Below are 18,227 nucleotides of genomic sequence, written 5' to 3' on the forward strand. Positions count from 1 at the left end.
TCTGTCCTTTTTCTCAGTGGGAACTAGGAAATATTTATTCCATGTTTATTTATTCCTGCATTTGTTCCATGGTGAAATCAGAAAATTCGGTTGCTACACTAAAACAGAAAAAGGGACGTGATGCTTTGTATCTTAGATTACATCACCTCAGAGAGGAAATACTCCTTCCATGTCTTCGCAAAGGCAATCTCAGACCCCGGCTTCTTTGAATGAGCAGAATAGGAAGCAGCCATAATTTCCTGATGGAGCACAACATGTCTACCCCATGAAGTTTACTGTTGCTGCTGTTATGCGATGAAATCTTATGTTTTGTTGCCATACCATGGCTCGTAGAAAACACCAGGTCCCCGTTCAGACCAGCCATGGCCAATTCAGCAGCAAACGGACACTCTCGGCAGCTCTAACAGCGACTGGCTAAAAGCCTCACTTACTTGCAGTGATGTACCATCAGTTCCCAAAGCCTTGTAGTCAGAACAAAACTTTAGAAGAAAAAACACTCTAATGGAGACTCCATGTTGCTCAAATCGATCAGCTCAGGACCTTTCAAAACTGGATTCTTCTAGAAAAATGGTTTGCGAACACCGTTCACTGTTCACTATCACTCTCAAACTCTTGTCACAAATACATCTCTCTTTTATAATAACATATAAAACATCAATATGTTTGCAGGTTACAGCAACTGTTTTCACAGAGAAGTGTTGATTGGAAAGCATTTATGTGGTTTTTGGTGTTTTGATGAAGATTTTTTTTTAAATTTTGAATTAAATATTTTGTCTTTTTTTCAAAGGATTGAGGCAGCCTAGTTTTATTCTACATCTACCCTTACCGCACAGGTTCTCTCAGTGAGAAACAGAACAAGAACCAGCATGATGTGACAAAATATTTCTCCTTCAGCCACAAATCACAGTTTGGAAATTTCGGCTCTGCTTACCTGATATAAAAAAAAGCAGATGGCAAATCGTATATTTACCATGACTGCATTAGGATTTATAGGACATAACTATTTGCTTATACCAGTCACTCTTAAATTTTACTGGTTCTTTTTATTAGTATGTATCTGTGGGGTAAAAAGACTTCTGAGCTGATCAAAAGAAACCAATTATCATGCAAAAGGATTTTTTTAACTGAAAGAGTAGTTTCCATTTGTTACATGGACCCTCTGCCATTTCTTCAAGAGCAAAATGGCATATATACAATCAGTTCCTTGTTGAGTCAAGATGTATAGGCATAAATCTTCACGATCCCTTAAGTACCACCTATACAGAGATACTGTTTTTCTCTGTACAGTTTTGCAAAGACATTCCAAATGTACCTGCTGTAAGGAAAGAAACTATTTTTCTTAATTTGGCAAATCTGAAAACAAAGCTAAATGAAAGCATCATATTCCTACTATGTACTGCATAAAGCTCAGCAGTCTTGAGCATGAGTTGCACTTGCTCATCCTAGAAAATGGTTTGGCCATGAGTTTACTGCTTTGTTATCATGGCCAAGGCAGATGTTGTAGAGACTGTGAAGTCAGAGGTAGATCATTCTTCTCTCTGTTTAACAAAAGCTATTCTCAAAAGGAAAAAAGTGATGGTTTGATTTGAGTTTAATTGTCCCACTACAGTACATGTTCATAAACATTCTTTGTTATTAACCAGTGTATATTGAAAGCCATGTTCCATTTATTGTATGTAAACATACACGTAATTTGCATCAGCCACAGGTGCCCACAGACACCATGGTGCACAAAGAGCAACAAAACCAAAACCCAGACACAGTGCACTATATTAAAACAGGCAGAGCAAATTTCTAGGAGATATCAATGCTGGAAATAAAATAGAAGTCACATTTCTCAAGGTCGTATCCCATGAGTTCAAGTTCAAAGATTCCACAAAATAGCCCCTGCTGGGTCATATAAGCATTAGGTGAAGGGACCAGAAAGGAAACAGACTAGCTGAGGCTCAATGAAAATAATTTTAAAAGACAAATAATTCAGACAAACTGATGGTAATCAGCATAGCTGTGAGAAAGAGATAAGATTCACTTGGGAAATTCTCCTAGATACTCATCATAATTTGTTTAGTGCATAGTTCAGTGTTCTTCCTATAGTTTCACGTCATTCACCTTCTCCATCATACCAAAGGACAATGAAATCTGTGTCTTCTAACTTATCATTTACAATTTTGTAAGATCTTGACTAGGTCCATATACCAGAATCATACTGAGCAAAGCTCTTTGACTTGTTTTCACGTATATCTGTAGGTATGTACATGTGTGCACAATGTAAAGCCATACACAGTTTTATAATCCAGATTATTGTATCTGTTGTGTATATACATGTAGCGCATTAAGCTTGAATTGTGTTGTCAAATATTTTGCAATATCCTAATTTCAGTTTGTAAACATTGAAGGAGTACTTGCTTCTATAAAGCAAGGTAACAGAAACTATATAAGTAATTAAATAAGTAGTAATATAAAAATATTTTCCCGGTTGCATTACTCCTGTAATATATTATAGGTATTTGATATGTATTTTCCTGCCTGTAGGGTATATCTAAACCATTTTTAGATCTCAACAAGAATCCCATCAGGGGCCTGGGGCACACAGTTGGAGTAGCTTTTGAGGGAGTAACAGAAACACACAGATCTTAACACTGAGGCAGGATGCACACATTTTTCCATTCCAGACCTCTCCTCCCACCGCTTTTCACATATGCTTGCACTTCCGACCTGAGCCTCCAGCAGTTTGTGGGGAATTTGTACTGCATGCCACAATGTGACCGTGCTCCCCAACAAAGCTATTGCCTGCTGTATCTCTTTTTTCTTTTTTTCTTTTTTTTTTCTTTTTTTTTTTTATGGGGGGCATCCTTTTGCAATGGAAATAAATTATTACGAGTCTTGGGTTCTCTTTCACTTTGGCTTTGTTAATTAGCCACAGGTGGGGCAAGTATCCTTTCACACCAGTCCCATAGACCCCTGGTTGAAGCCTCTTGAGTAATATCTTGATTACTTGATAGCTCCAGCAGCTGAGAGATTTGTTTCCACAGTTGGCTCCTGATAGCTTTACACAAGGAGACTGAAACTGAATAAACAGAGGATGAAATCTTGGGTCTATGGAACTGAATAACAAACCTATCATTGACTCCAAATAGCCATAAATTTTAGTTAGGGCTTCCAGGACAGCACAGAAGGTGTGAGCAGCTCCTCCAACACCAATCAGTTTTTCCCCCTTCCCTTTTCTCAGTTTTCCTCCACTAAATTGCTTAGAATTGGATAGGGCAGAAGTATTTCCTGCTGTGGCACCAAGATTTACATAGGAAAATATTACACCAACAGGATACACAAAATACTTCTAGTATTTCCAAGCACTGGCACATGCAATTCTGTCCTGGAAGTGAATATGAAAAGGTATAACTACCTAACTTTTGTCTCACAGGAAATATGTGCCCATAGGGAGTATGTTCTTTTCTGAGAAGGGTAACTTTGTTCTTAAGCAAACAAGGTGAGCAGAACTGGATCAAGGGATTAGCTGCATAGGTAAAATTAACTTCTGCTGTCACCATGATAAGGAATCAACAAAGGAAGGCTTATAGGACTATTTGTCTGTAGTCAGATCTCCAAGATGGGTGCCCGCTTTTTGCCTGTGCCTAAAGATGGACTGAGATAAAGCAAAGACCTGGAAGAGGACATACCCAGATCTTTTTCTACTTTTCTAACTTCTTCTTCCTAATGATATCTTATCTTTCCTTTTCCTCAACTTCCCCACCAGAAAAACGGGGATAATTCTGTCCGCTTCCAAGGAATATTAAGAATGTGACCCCAGACAAGGTCATAATCTTCATGTGCTAAGCACTACACCAGCATACAGTGGGTTCGATCCTCAGATTAAATATTTTGTGGTTTTAATTACTGATATAAAGGGTGACAGGGAAGAGCAATAAGCTCAATTTCTCTGCAGATGAAGAACCGTAGCAGAAAGTTGTTAAGTAACCTGCATAGGAACATAAAGGAGTTTGTGGAAGAGTCAGGAATTTAACCTAGATCTCCAGGAAATCAGTTCAGTTCTTTCACCATGGAGTGTGTTACTATGCAGAAATAACTTTTATCTCTATCGCAGACTTTTGGCATAAGACTGAACAAGCAGCAAAACTCCCATTTATTCTGAAAAAGAAGGACAGAGCACATAATACTCTCTTTCAAGAGCTGTAAGCTGCCAAGTGAAGAGCAAAAATGCAGAATTAGCATGTGAATTAATACTATCACTGTGCTAAAAAAAATGAATCCCATGCCATTGAAAGCTTTTTTTTCACAGGCATATTTTTGTTTCTTACATATGGATCTTGGCAATTAGGGACTGAGTTTGTAAGTTCCAAACCAGTGAAATCCAAACTGTGCAGAGCAAGGTATATGAGGTGATGGCAGGAGTTAATAAGCCAAAGGACAATCTAACACTGCCAAGTCTGACCTTTGACAGGAGGGTCAGAAGTCACAAGGCAAATCTAGAGACAGACCGGCTCTTGAAGTCTTCTCACTGGGCTACAGGAAGGAGCTCTACCCGCTCTACACACTTCTGTCTGGAAACAAAAAAAAAATCTTCAATTTCGCTTAAGCTGTAATGGCTGCTTCAGCTCCTGCCGTAGCCAGACATTAGGCTGTGGTAAGAAAACTCTCATTTATGCCACAAGGTTGGCCATGTCAAAGGAGAATTAACAGAAGAAAGAAGAAATAGATGCGATGCTTTCCCAGTTGTAAAACTGAGGCTTTCACTCATTCATACACACTCTTAAATTAATCAGCTGTCCTCAAAGGCCAGCATCCTTCACTTTCTGAAAACACTTTAGTGAAAGCTTGGGCAGAGAGTAACTTTAAGCTCAAACACCTGATTACGTGCAAATACTTCTATAGCATGTTTCCAAGTATACAATTAAGCCTTAATGACCTGAATTTAAGTTTGGTTTTGAGAGTCAAGCACACAGTTCCAGAAGAGCATTATTGCTGGTTAAATACTTGCATCACCGACAAGGGAACAGAGATGGCCTCACCTGACTCCCAAAGCTACCCAGAACAGTGCAAATTACTAATATTTTTCATGGAAATGACTGCAAATTAGCTCAGAACAAGAATATTCCCTCATGTAACTGACAACTAATTTTGAAATAATGAATGCATTTAAGAGTAACACAGTTTTTAATTGCAAACTTACAAAGGGAAGAATGCGCAATGTGCTGAATAAACTGCTCATTCTGAATGATTCATCCAGATCTAATAACTATCCATCTCTACGAATATTGTCATAAGGCCTAATCAGCTGGTATAAAACACCAGAAAAGAAACGAGCCACCAAAAAATGAAGGAATATTAGTGTAGTTTCCGTACGAAGGACAGACTTCACAACTCTCTGGAACTCCTCCCGAGCTGCAGATGCCCCTGCAAGAGTGAAGCTTGAATTTTGCTGCCACGTGTGGTGGCAGAGACCCACACAGCTTGATTATCTTTTGACCCCAAAGGCAGCCCGAGGTGCTTATTCTTCCCTCCCCTCATTTTTTCCCCCTTTCTCTTTGAAATCCTGGAACCAGAGGCGTGGGGGGAAGTCCCTGACCAGAATGTCTGCGCCAGCAAAACTTACAGGCTCAAATGCCGCTGCTGTACGTGGGCTGGGGGAACGGGTGAAGGGCTTGTCTCAGAAAAGCCCCCATCCACCGCGTCTGAGAGCTCCTCTCCAGCATCCTCAGCCTAAACATTTTATGGAGCAGGGGGGGTTCAGAGGTCACCAACTGTCAAAACACAGCACAAGTCACACCGTGCACCGGTGAGGAAACTAAGCAGACGGCAGCGGCGGAGCTCAGGGGCGGCACTTCTTAATGCCCACCGCGAATGGTAAAGCCGCCCTTAAAAACTAACAGGCTTTTCCCCCTAAATCTTTCTGATTTTTACAACTTGAGCTCAAAGCTAAAGGGGGCGTGAGCTTTAAAAGATCAATGCACATGCGGAATTAGACTATTCTAAATGTCTTTTTTTTTTTTTCTTTAATGGAGGGAAAGAACCACCAAACTTTGAACTGGCAAATTTAACCAGCAGCGAACTCCAAAGCACCAGGTGGTTTCATAAACCCGAAGGTTCATAAATCTTTTTCTTTAAAGTTTCCAATTTCAAAAAAAAAAGAGCTTGTTTTCTTTGTGGTTATTTTTCAATTTTTCTCCCTCTCCCCCCTCCCACCCCCTTTCTTTCCTGCCTTTGGGCGGATGACCTGCCAACCCCCTGACAGCCTTTTAAGCTGGCTGTGCCGGCTGGGCTCCCGCTGCCGAAGCGGGGCAGCGGGCATGACTCCATCCGCCGGGAGGAACCGCCGGGAAAGGGGCTGCACCAGGGGAGCCACGGCTTCTGTTTTTACCCGCTGCCTGGTCACATAGCTCAAACAAGTGCAGAGAGTTCAAGCGTTCAGTGAATCTGCTCTCCCTGCCACTTGGGCCTTTAAAATATCAATAATAATAATAATCAAGGCAGAAGAGCCATCCGGCTCCTCAACCTACAGCCCGCGGGGCACATACAGTCCACCGGGGCGAGCCGTCTGTCCTGAGGGCCAACATGGGAGGCTGCCAGGTGCAACCAGGGGGACTGGGGGCGGATGAGTCACTGGTGGCGTTTGTTTGATATGGGCCAAGGCATCTTCAGGAAAGTTGGCAGCTGGGAATAAACTGCTATACCCAGAGGAAATCACCTGCCCTGCACCTTTGCTTCTGCTGGATGTGAATGGCCACCGAGAAAGGCAGCTGTCAGGCGTAGTCTGAGCTCTTCTTGCAGCCAGAACCTGCTGGTAGCTCTTTTGTTTGCAGGGGTTCACCTGTGCACCATATACAGCGGAGCAGGTGAGCAGCACACTTCCAGAAAGCACCGAACCTTCTGTAGTTGCTGTCATGTGAGAAGAGCAGCACTACTGTATGCAATCCTCCTCTAACGTTAAAAGAAGTCAGCCAAAAAAGCTGGATACTGCTCATTTAGATACCACTCTGTCAAGACACACACATACTCATGGTCCTCTAATCTTCTGAAACTGACAGAAAATAAAGCAGCAAGGATGGAAGGAACGGTCACAGACTTCTGGCATCTTCCTTTGTTTCCTTATTACACCTCTAAAACTAGCTCACTTTCGCTCATGCCTCAAATCATACAATCACAAAATCATGCAGGTTGGAAGGGCCTCAGAGGTCACCTAGTCAAACCCCTGACCGCAGTTTGTCTCTCTGCTCCACACGTTCTCCTGCAGAAAGGCAGCATGGAGAGAGGGCTGCCAAAACAGCTGTGGAACCACTAACTCACTTGCTTTACCTAAGCCAGACAGATGAAAATCTTCATCCCATTACCACCTCTCTTCTTTAGAAACAGCACCCAACACAGAGACCCAGACATGGCTTGGTAGAGACCGATCACATACAACTGCTCAGGGTACTGTGTCACAGGTCTGGGTGAGGGTAGGTTATTAAATCCCCAGCCACTTGTTGGGTGAGGGTGTTGTCAGATTCAGTGCAGAAATCACATTACATCTCCTTAAGCACAACTTAGTTAATAATAACATTCCTATGAAGCCCTCAGATAAATATCACCTCCTTTTACTGATGAAGCTAATGAGGTAAAAAATGTTGTGGAATGTGACCACAGGAAGCCTAGATCAGTATCAGAGCTGGGATTACGCAGCACAGGCTTGGCTGAAGTACTCCAGCCCCTTCTGTGGCTCAGATTCTTCATCTGCCCACCTCTGTGGCCTGAGTCACACTAGCTAATGAGGTATGGCACTGGCCCAGATACATGAAGCTGGGTGAAGCAGTGGTTTAGATACCAGCAAGAGTCAACCAAGCATTTGTTGCCAATCCTTCAACTGGGCAATACTTGTTCCTCTGGAATCAGTGTTCCTTACTTTTTGTTGGATGTTTCTTTTGCACACTTTCATCCCATGTCTTTATCCACCTCACATATACAAACATGTACATGCTTTGCCAGAAAATCAAATAAAATATTCACTTTGTTTTTTAAAGGGAAACAAGAAGAGCTTTAATGTTTCTCATGTTTTATGCTGTTGTAACTGCATTTGATATAGTCCCATGAGCAGACCCTCCAATAATAATGACTAAATCTCCTTTTCTTTTATTTTGTAGGCTATTTAGGAGCTATTTGGTGCCGTAACCACAGTTATCCAGACAGCTCCCACCACATACATGTGGTATTATTTACTCAGCCTCTTGATTCATTAAACGTATTTCCAGCTCCTAAGAGGTTTATTATTATTCCTCCGTGGCATCTTCATACTGATTATAATTTCAAAATTCTCTGCTGGAGATCAATGAGTATCCACTAAATTAGGTGATAGCTGATGGGTATAAAATTGAAATACTGCAACTATTTGCTGTCTACAGCCATCAAAGTAATAAAGAGATTCCATGTCTCTTCACTCGATCTCTAGAGTTAGCTTTGATTCTCTGTTGAACTGCAGGAAAAGAAACAGGAGAGTAGATAACTGGTAGACAACAGGCCTCAAGTTGGCTAGTCAGCAACAGCAAATGCGGTGTCAAAAATCTTCCAGCACAGCGGTCAGCATGACAAGGAAACTATTCTTTTCTACCATAGCTCCTACAAAATCTGGATCCAGTCTCCCCTTAACTCAGGAATGTTGGAGTATTTCTCTCTTGATCCTGTATCTCTGGGAATTGTGGACCTTGTTGAGAAACAGCTCTCAGGCTATACAAAAGAGGTGAGTTGGGGCTCAGAAGCAGAAGGCAACACTGTCATGAATGAGTCAAAACTGTAGACCACTCAGTAATAAGAATTTATGCTCCAGCTTTCATAGTGGTGCCTGACCATCAGGTTTCTCTGGATTCATTATTACTCACACACAGTTAAAAGCAATTGTCAGATACAATTTCTTTCTTTGACTGGACAAATTCCAAAGTGACTGCCAAATCTCGATTTGGCAGCAGAGGTCCATGGCTTGTGCTAGTATCTTCAATACCTCTAGCCCAGATTGTCCTTGAGAGTATCTGAAAAATATTCTTGGGTTCCAACTGCAGCAAGCCAGTTCCCAAGCTAGAGAGTCCTCTGGGCAGAACATCACACCAATATTTTGTATCAACTATTTCTTTTAAGTATATGAAAATATCTAGTCCTTCTCTTTTCAGCCTTAAATAGACTTGTCTAGTCATATATATATGAAGACTCCCTTCTCATCCCACCATATGCTGTCACAGAACATCTGAGCAGGATCTCAGACCTGACAGAATGCAGTCTGGATCTTGGTGGGACTAGGCTTGGATATGGGACTAATTGTTTCCAGGGTCATCCAGCAACCTAGAGAGCTGACACCCTGAGGGAATGATGCATGCCTCCTCTTTTTCACAAAGCCTGTTCCAAAAAATATCAGAGTAGCTTGTAGCAAGCAGCTTCAAGGGAATGTGACATGTAATTCATATCCTGCCAAGAAAGTGCACACATTATTAATAATAAAGATTTGTTTGACTGATAGCATTTTTCATAGTTATTAGCAGTGAGATAGATAACTATTCTCAGTTTTGCTAGATCCCCATGTTGATTTTGCCAAGATTAAAACAGGATAAGGCAACATAATACTTCCAATAGACAAAATTCTGAAGTAAAATCACAAATTAAAATGAGTTAAGAAGGCTTTGCCAGAGAAACAAGTATATTTTAGGTTCTCAAATAGTGGATCAAAGTGACAGGTAAATGATTTCTCTGTTACTTGCCATGTTCATGCAGGCAATGTTCATTAGCAGCAAGATTGTAAGTGTGGCAAAAAATACTTATCCCCTTATAATTATCTCATTTCTTTGCCAAGTCCTGTTGGCATTGTTCAAAACAGTAGGTTTCGCCATTTCAAAGAAAGGACCTGGAAGTTGTTTCTTTCCTAAATCTACAGGAGTATGCTTTACAAGGGGAGCTGTACCAAGCTGCATCCCACAGATTCCACTAATTCAATATCATATCAAGACTCTCGTAGGAAAGACGGTAGCATTTTTCTAAAACTGGCCATAGGGTCATGTATCCTAAGTGCATCATGACCTACTGAAAAACCTCACCCAAGTTCACTTGACAATGTGCAAAAATTAGCTGGTCTTCCATTATCACAAACACAGCATGAAAGCAAGAGTCCAAGGGATGTGGATAAGAGCAGCTAGATGACTCCTTTCATCATTTGCGCAGAACCTTACTCTGTCAAAAGCATTAGAAATCAACATGGAGCGGCCTACTAATTTTTCCTGTACCTTTAACAGAGCCTGACAGCTGTTACGTGGAGCAAGCCTGTGAATTGGGTTTGTATGCACACATGCTTGTATGGGATGTTTCTAGGTATGCGTATGGATAGACGTGTCTGTGCAATAAACTTCTGGACTGAGCTAGACCATGCGTCCAGAAGCAAATGAGGTATGCCTGTGAGCTGCATGCAAGCGCGTGCATTATTACTTCTAGATACACAAACACAGCTGGCAGACTAATGGATTTGGGGAGGGTAAACAATCTTTGTCTTTTAGCAAAAAGTAGAATGCTTCTCCTGTGGTGTCACAGTAGGGGAGGATCAGAAGGTATACAGAGTTGAGAAATGGAAACCAAAGCCAGTACAAATGACATAGGGTTGTATGATCTGTGCATGATTCTGCAGGATTTAAAATAGAGATGTAGAATAGAGCATATGTTTTATGTGTAGAGTCTATGCACATGGCCTATGCTTTTGGATACAGGAAAGTCATACTCCACTAAGGCTACAGAAATAGTCCCATTTCCAAAGGTATTAGAAGATACTGTGTTAAAACTCTTCCTGCAGAAATAGTGACATATGCACTACTAATTTTATTCCAAACCTCTAGAACTAGTTCCACAATCCCACAGATTTACCACAAAACAGGGACATTAGGACCATCTCCCTACAGAAAACTAGCAGTGTATTTTTCTGAATGGGATTTACACTAACTATGGACTTTTTTCTTCCACTGTCATTTTAAGGCGTGTATGTGTAATGCAGTCCTGGACAATGTGAGAGCAATTGTGTCTGCTTTTATTCAGAGGCGAGCAGGCCTCTCTGACCTGGTGTTCTTAGGAAAAAAACCTTCAGACTAATCATATGCCTCCACAACATTTTCGGTGGAGAGCACTGAACACTGTCATGGGCCTGTCAGATAAGTTAGCTGTATCTCTAGCTGATTGATCCTTTTACTCTTCTTTTGTTAAAAACCTGTAGGCTCCATTTCAGTAGGAAAAAGGCAATTTGAAATTCTCTCCACATGTCAAAGATTTTTGTCATCTTTTTTTCCCCCCTCCCAGATTCATGTTCTGAATAGAAGAAATTAGACACAAAAATAAGAGAGAGAGAATCTTTTTTTTTTTTTTTTAAGAGCACCTTTAAAAGCTATGAGGGATCTAAATTAAAAACCTTTGTGAATTCAGTAAAAGGTGGCTGGAGGGAATGTGCAAGAACAGTCAGTTACTGCTGGCATGTTTACAGGCTTTGAAAGTTCTTCACATCTAGGTCAGTCAGAACAGTTAACAGCAGCTCTACCTCACACTAAGGTTTTATGGGATTAATGAAGTCTTTATTAAACCAAATACCTGCAGTTTCTATTATTGCCAATGTAGCTACAAAACCTTCACGTTTGTCCATACATGGTAGAGAGTAAAACTGGAGCACAAGGAAAACTGACTGTCCACTTTGCCTTTCCATTCTTGTGATCATCACTATTTCTAATAAGGAAATGGATTTATTTCTGCTGACACTGTTTAAGATTAAAATCGCTTGGTTTTTTAACAGCCATAGATTTCTGGCATGCATGCAACCACATAGGAAAGAAGATTTTGTGGAAGATATACTGACTACCACAGGAAGAATTTTGGAGATTACATTACCTGATTTACCGAAAGAGGATTTATCTCCAGAACAAGTCTGGTGTGAACTGAAAAAAACTTCTGCTACCTGGTCATCCTATTTCAATCATTTGGAATCCTCATCTCACAGCCACCTGCAAATAATGGATCCAGCTACAGGATCTGTCTACACACGAACTCAAGAGCCATAATAGCAAAAAGTGCTGCAACGTGATACCACACCATTTCTCACAAAATTTTGCAAGTCAACATACAATATCTTTTTGCTCCACTGCTATAAACACAAGAAAGAAACATCAAAAAAACATGATATTTTCTTTTCTTTAATTGTAACCTGGCTCTCTTTCTCCCACACACAAGAAATATTTTTTTATTATAAGATTTAGAGAAATATTACAGATTAGAACTCTTTACCATTATGATTGCATCCCTCACAACAAATGTGAGTGTACAAATGTATTAGTTCTGATACAGATGTCTCCTCCACTTTTTAAAGACTGATTTAAAGACTCAAAAGGTTACGGAGGTTGACAGGATACATGCTCAGAGAAGCAGATTTTTTTGCAGAAAATTCATGGCAGGTAGTTGGGATTTTTTTAAAGGAAGAAAAGTCATAATCTAAGTAAAACTTCAGTCCTTTAATAAGAATTACTTTTAGTCTACAATGTTAAAAAATTTAACTACCTCCATTTAGCATATTCATTTTTATGAAGGATACAAACTAGTTAATTTTATTCACTATGAAAAATTGATCTTTTCCGGTGTCTACAAGGTAGGACGGTATTGGTATGTTTCACAGGTATAAAGCCAAACGCTCTTGAAATATGGTCCACAGGGAATATTAGGCCCAAGCTTTAATACCGGAGCCAAAACAGAAAAGCCATACAGAGAAAGTGATGCAAAGACTGTGCTCCACTCCCTCCTATTGGCTTGGTGCTGTGGTTTTGGGTTTTCTTCCCAAGGCACATTGTAACAATATGGAAGCCTTCATCCCTTGAGCAGAGCTGTGTTTGAAGTAGTTCAAATAATAATTTTATAATCACACTTCAGAAAACTAAAGTAAAATGCACAGACCACAATGAAAAAGCATAAAGACATCAGGGATGGTTATATGTAAGCTGCCAAGCAGTGCAATGTCTCCCATGTCTTCAAGTTTAATGAAGCCCCGGATGGCACTAATGAAGGGTCTGGAGAAAAACAGGCAACCATTCCTTTACCTCTTCCTGTTTACCCAAAATCTATGGCTAATGTAACAAGCCGCACAGTGTATCTGACGTTACTGCTCTTGCTCAGTCACAAAGCTATACCGTGTCGGCCATTTATAATGACTAGGCGCTTCCGATAATGGCAATGTCATGACATTTCCATGATGACTTTGGCCTCAGCTTTGTAAAGCCCACAAGATCAGGTTACAGATTGAGGACTTAGGAAATGAGTAAGAAAGCTCTAAAGGAGAAAAGCTGTGATTACATGCAAATATATTCATTAGAGAAGAGACTGAAGAGAAATGCAGCTTCAATATTTTTTTTAATGAATTTTTAAACACAAATGTGCTGCAGGTGTGCAATTTAATGTATTTGACCTTTCAAGGAGTGGCTAGAATGTTTGCTACCAAAAAGTTTTCTTGACTATGGTTTTTTCTATTTCTGTTTTAAAATATTTTCTTCAAACTCTTCAGCTGTTTTCATTTTTAATAACAGTTATTTATTTCTTCTTTGCTTATATGACTGTATGTCCCATATAGCTATCATTTGTAAGTATTTAAGGTATAAGAATCCTACCAGGTACCCTGGGATAGCTGACAGAGGTCTGCACAGAAAATACTATGGGCTGCGCCTGCTATATATACCTGTATGCGTATCCATGCACTTTTTACCTTGCAACATATATTTCTTTTTAATAGCACAGAATATATAGTCACAGAACAACTCCTTTCACATTTTTTCCCCAAAGAAAACATTTTAGCTTTAGGAAGGAGGTGAATGCATTTTACTAAAGCAATTCCATGTGTCTTCCAAAAATCTATGTCAATATTAATTTCTAGCCAGGGTTCAATAAATATGACAAGCTTAATTAAAACATCTACAAAATGGGGTAGATTGTTTAGTATCTCTTTAGAACTATTTTTCCAAGATTTGAGGTTCCAAATTTCCTATGGGTCAGGAGATGCCCAATACACATAGACCTCATCCCTTCAGTATTTTTAATGATTTATTTTTATTTATAGATTAGGTTTAGAGAAAGTAACAAACAAATGAAGAGAAGAAAATGTGTTAGGTTTTGGAATCAGTAAGAGAAACCTCTGACATTGAATGTTTCCTTAAAGACAATTAAGTAAAGGTCACGTTCTTTCAATATCACTTCTATGCTATTATGAAATGGAGAATTTGGAGCAGCAATATGCAATCCTCCCTTTGACAAGTGCACAACGAAAAGCGAGATCCTTCCAAAGAAACAAGAATCTCAGCACCCATCTCTGCCTGCTATTTGGCTTTCAGCTAATACCACACCCCAAAAAAAATTTTCTACTCACCTTTCCCTTTCTATTCAATCCTTAGGTACACATCAGAAATTATCTGACCAAGTTATATTTCACATAAGGAGGAAAAATGCGTCCTCAGGAAGATACATCTTTTCCTAAGCACAGGACAAAATCTCCATTTGCCATTTCGGGATACTATCCATTAGTAAAATCAAGCACTGCATGATAAAACAGAAGCATATTTACCACAACCCTTGAAAATACCTAGCTGTTGAAATGTGCTCAAAATCTCTGTGCACACTTCAGCGCTCTTTTCAGTGTATTTGTAATTAAAAAAAAAAAAATCCTCTTACTTTTACAGACTCTAGTTCCACAAAGCACTTAAGGAAATGTTTTTCCAGTGATGCATTTATCCATAGAATTAAAAATATGCAAATATTTAAACCATATTCCTATTTCTCCTATTCCCCACTTGTTAGCAGGAAAATTGCAGCCTTCTGATGGCAATTTTACTGTTTATTACCGTTTACTAAAAGTATGTTACACAAACACAGTACTTAAAATAAGACCAATAAGTACGCAGTCCACTAGTAAGTTCCACTGTGGCGTGCCTACCCTAAATAAATTCTTGAAACTCCTTCTATTTTATCCTGAAGAACGATCAGCTGAAATCGGGATTTTACGGAGACTAACTTACTGATTGTAGCAGAACATGGTCAAGGGAAATAAATCAGAGATAAAAGCAAATGCTTGGGAAAATATGCAAAAAACACATAAACTGTTTAAATCGCTAGGTCTTCAGCCTTTGGAGTTATGATGTTCAATATGCATTAGAACCAAGCATACTTCTTCCTGTAGCTAAGACAGAGCATTTCAGTGCTGTTTTTATAACAGTAACTGTATCTTATAGGTCAAAGTGTGCAAATACTTACATGCTTGTAATACTTCTCCATTTGGACTGGACTGTAACTTACAGTTACAGCTTTGGAAATCAGGCCAGCTATGGCCCAGTATGTAATTCCACTATCTCAGAAGTAGAATAAGACTCAAACTGGATAGACAGAAGAAGCTGTCACAACTGCTCAAATCCTCAATGTATAACAATGCTCCCAGGAATCTATTCTAAAGATATTTTGGAGGGTGGAGATTCCCTTTATTTGTCTTTACTTTTAAAATCACTAGTTTTCAAGTCCTGAAAAAGGAAAATCGGATTTAAGGTATAGGATAAATAACATTGAAGCCACATGACATAAAATGCTGAACCAGCACAGGCTCAGTCCGCCTCTTCACATTTACACAAAAAGTTTTGTAGTATATCTTTGTCCTAGCAGATGTCAGATAATTATCATCTGACCTCCACCAGTCAGATAAATCCGGCATCAAGTATCAAGCCAGGATAAGTAGCATAACACGGTCTCTCAGTAATTCAACTGAAGTGCCATAATACAGTTATGTGTGATCCAGATCAAATTTATACTGCCAGGTTATTTGATAATACACAGATATGGTATTAATGAACACAGAGCCACAAGCTTCAAACAACTTCAAGTATCAGGATCAATATATACTAGCTAGATTTTGCTCCGTTCTTTGTGAATTCCTCTGGTTTTTTTGCTATCGTTAGCTGGAATTCTACTTGGGATTCACACTTAATATTTCATGGTGCACTTGGGCATATGTCATCAGAGGGGCAACGTTCATAAATCATTTTTGAAACAAGTTCTGCCATTTTATTTTCATGTCTACTTCTGAAATTGTATGAAACCACACATATACGTAAACTTAAATTAAAAGTAAACTGAAAATCTCCCGAAGATTTCCACCTTTTTTTTTCCTCCATATGGAATCATTTTCCCTTATGTTCTTATCTATTTTTTACCGGCCTTCATGCAGAGATCACACTAAGACAGCACTCAATCCCCATTTTTCTGTTTTTACTGCGAGAAACATTTGGAGAGAATGCTTTTTAAATTCTCCCATTTCTTATATGAAGAAGATGGAGAGGAAGAGCCCTTGTTTTACAGAATCCTAGAAAAATCACTTGAATTTTTCACAAAAGTTTCATGGCGATTATAGGAAGTAATCAGAAAAGACAAAATATTTGTCATTTGAAACTATCTAGATCGAAAAAATATTCTGTTCATATTCCTCCTCAAAGTGTATTTTCCACACGTTTGAAAAATTAAAGTGCTCTGTGGATTTGTTTTTGATCCACATTAAATAGTTTTGTATCTTTCGAAAGCCAGCCATTAAATGAAGTTGACTGGATAACTTTTCTATAAAAGGAAGACAAGAGCAACTATATTTTCAGTATTATGATTCCAACTTACACATGCAAAACAGGAACTGTAAAACCTTTTGTTTCATTGTGTGTTGGAATATTCAGATAATCAGATCACATATAGGAATATTTTTCTGCACATTCAGTTTTGCATCCTCAATCATCTGCATACATAACTTGGGCATCATCTTTTAAAAACATAGCCAAAAATTTGGCATTTCATATTTCTACATTAATTAATGTTCTGTTATTAAATACAGCTAATTCCAGGTAAGTAAAAGACAACATCAAGTGATATTACCCAGTCTCCGATTCACCTACTTAAAATAAGTATTCTGCAAAGACCTGCTCCTTTAGAAAAGATTTTTCATTCCTCTCTGGTAGCTATCAATCAGACACAACACTTTTTTAAAACCTTTAAATAAAATAAAATGGAATATTTGATCTTCCATTACTGATCAATAGTTTTTAATCAAAACGTGACAGCCTGACTCATGGTCTGAAACCTGTTACGAGGAGGAAAGATAAGATTATTGAGAAATGAGGACTAAATGCTGCTATCCGTAATATTGATACATCACATGTAATGCCTATGAAGCATGAGTAATGAGCTAAAAGCTATATGATAAAATCTGCCTATAGCTAGCCCTTCTTTTGGCATATTTTTTTACACTGGGTGGTAACAATCTACTAAATTTGCTTCCAGAAAAGCTCTTGAAGATAAAAGGAATGCGATAATTTATTTAAAAAAAATAATAAATAAAAAATTAATTCAGTGAAATTCCTAAGGAAAAAGTGAAAGACAAAGGGAGATGGAAACATACTGCTAATCACAGCTGTGCTTTGTAGTTCCACAAGTTGTTCCAGGAGCTTTCCCCTAAGTAGAAATGACTGTCCAGCTATTTATGGTGCTGTCCTGAGCTACTCTCAGAACTAGGAAGCTATCAGGGGCTAGGATCAGCTTCCTTTACCAAGGTTCAGGGAACAGTCAGAGAAGATGGGATGCCGAGTTCCATGTTACTTCTTTGGAGGATATAAACCCAGACCACTTTCAAGAGGCAGAGAGGAGCGTATTCAGCTACTTTCAAGTTTTTTTCCAACTTCTAAATAGAACCCAATTCCCAATTTATAAAAGAAAATTAACATTTGGATCTATTTATTTCTGGTTATTGTAACTTTTCCTCTCCTTTCTCTTGTCTCACCTTTGTGTTCTTTTTGGTACTTATATGAAATTATGATCTTCACTTAAAGTCCAGGTCTGGGGATCAGGAATTTTGGGGTTTTTTTCTTAAAGTCTTCTTGTGCAGCCACAAATAAACATCCTGACCTCTGTCAGTTCTCATACCCGATAAAAGAACTTTACCTTTGTATTTACTTACTTTTCAGAGCATTTCTTCTCTCCTTCTGCCTATGATTCTTGATTGCTGGCAATTTTAATCTGTTCATGTTTGTACAGTATTTGAGGATTTCAGGATGAAAGGTGCAAGAAAAATGTAAAGTATCATATTTTGTGGTAGAATGCGTGAATTAAAACATCATGCAATGGCTTCAAATAAACCACTCTTTCCTATGATTTATGTTTAAAGTGATCATCTACTC

Source organism: Larus michahellis, chromosome 2 (genome assembly GCF_964199755.1).
Source record: "Larus michahellis chromosome 2, bLarMic1.1, whole genome shotgun sequence".
NCBI classification, from domain to species: domain Eukaryota; kingdom Metazoa; phylum Chordata; class Aves; order Charadriiformes; family Laridae; genus Larus; species Larus michahellis.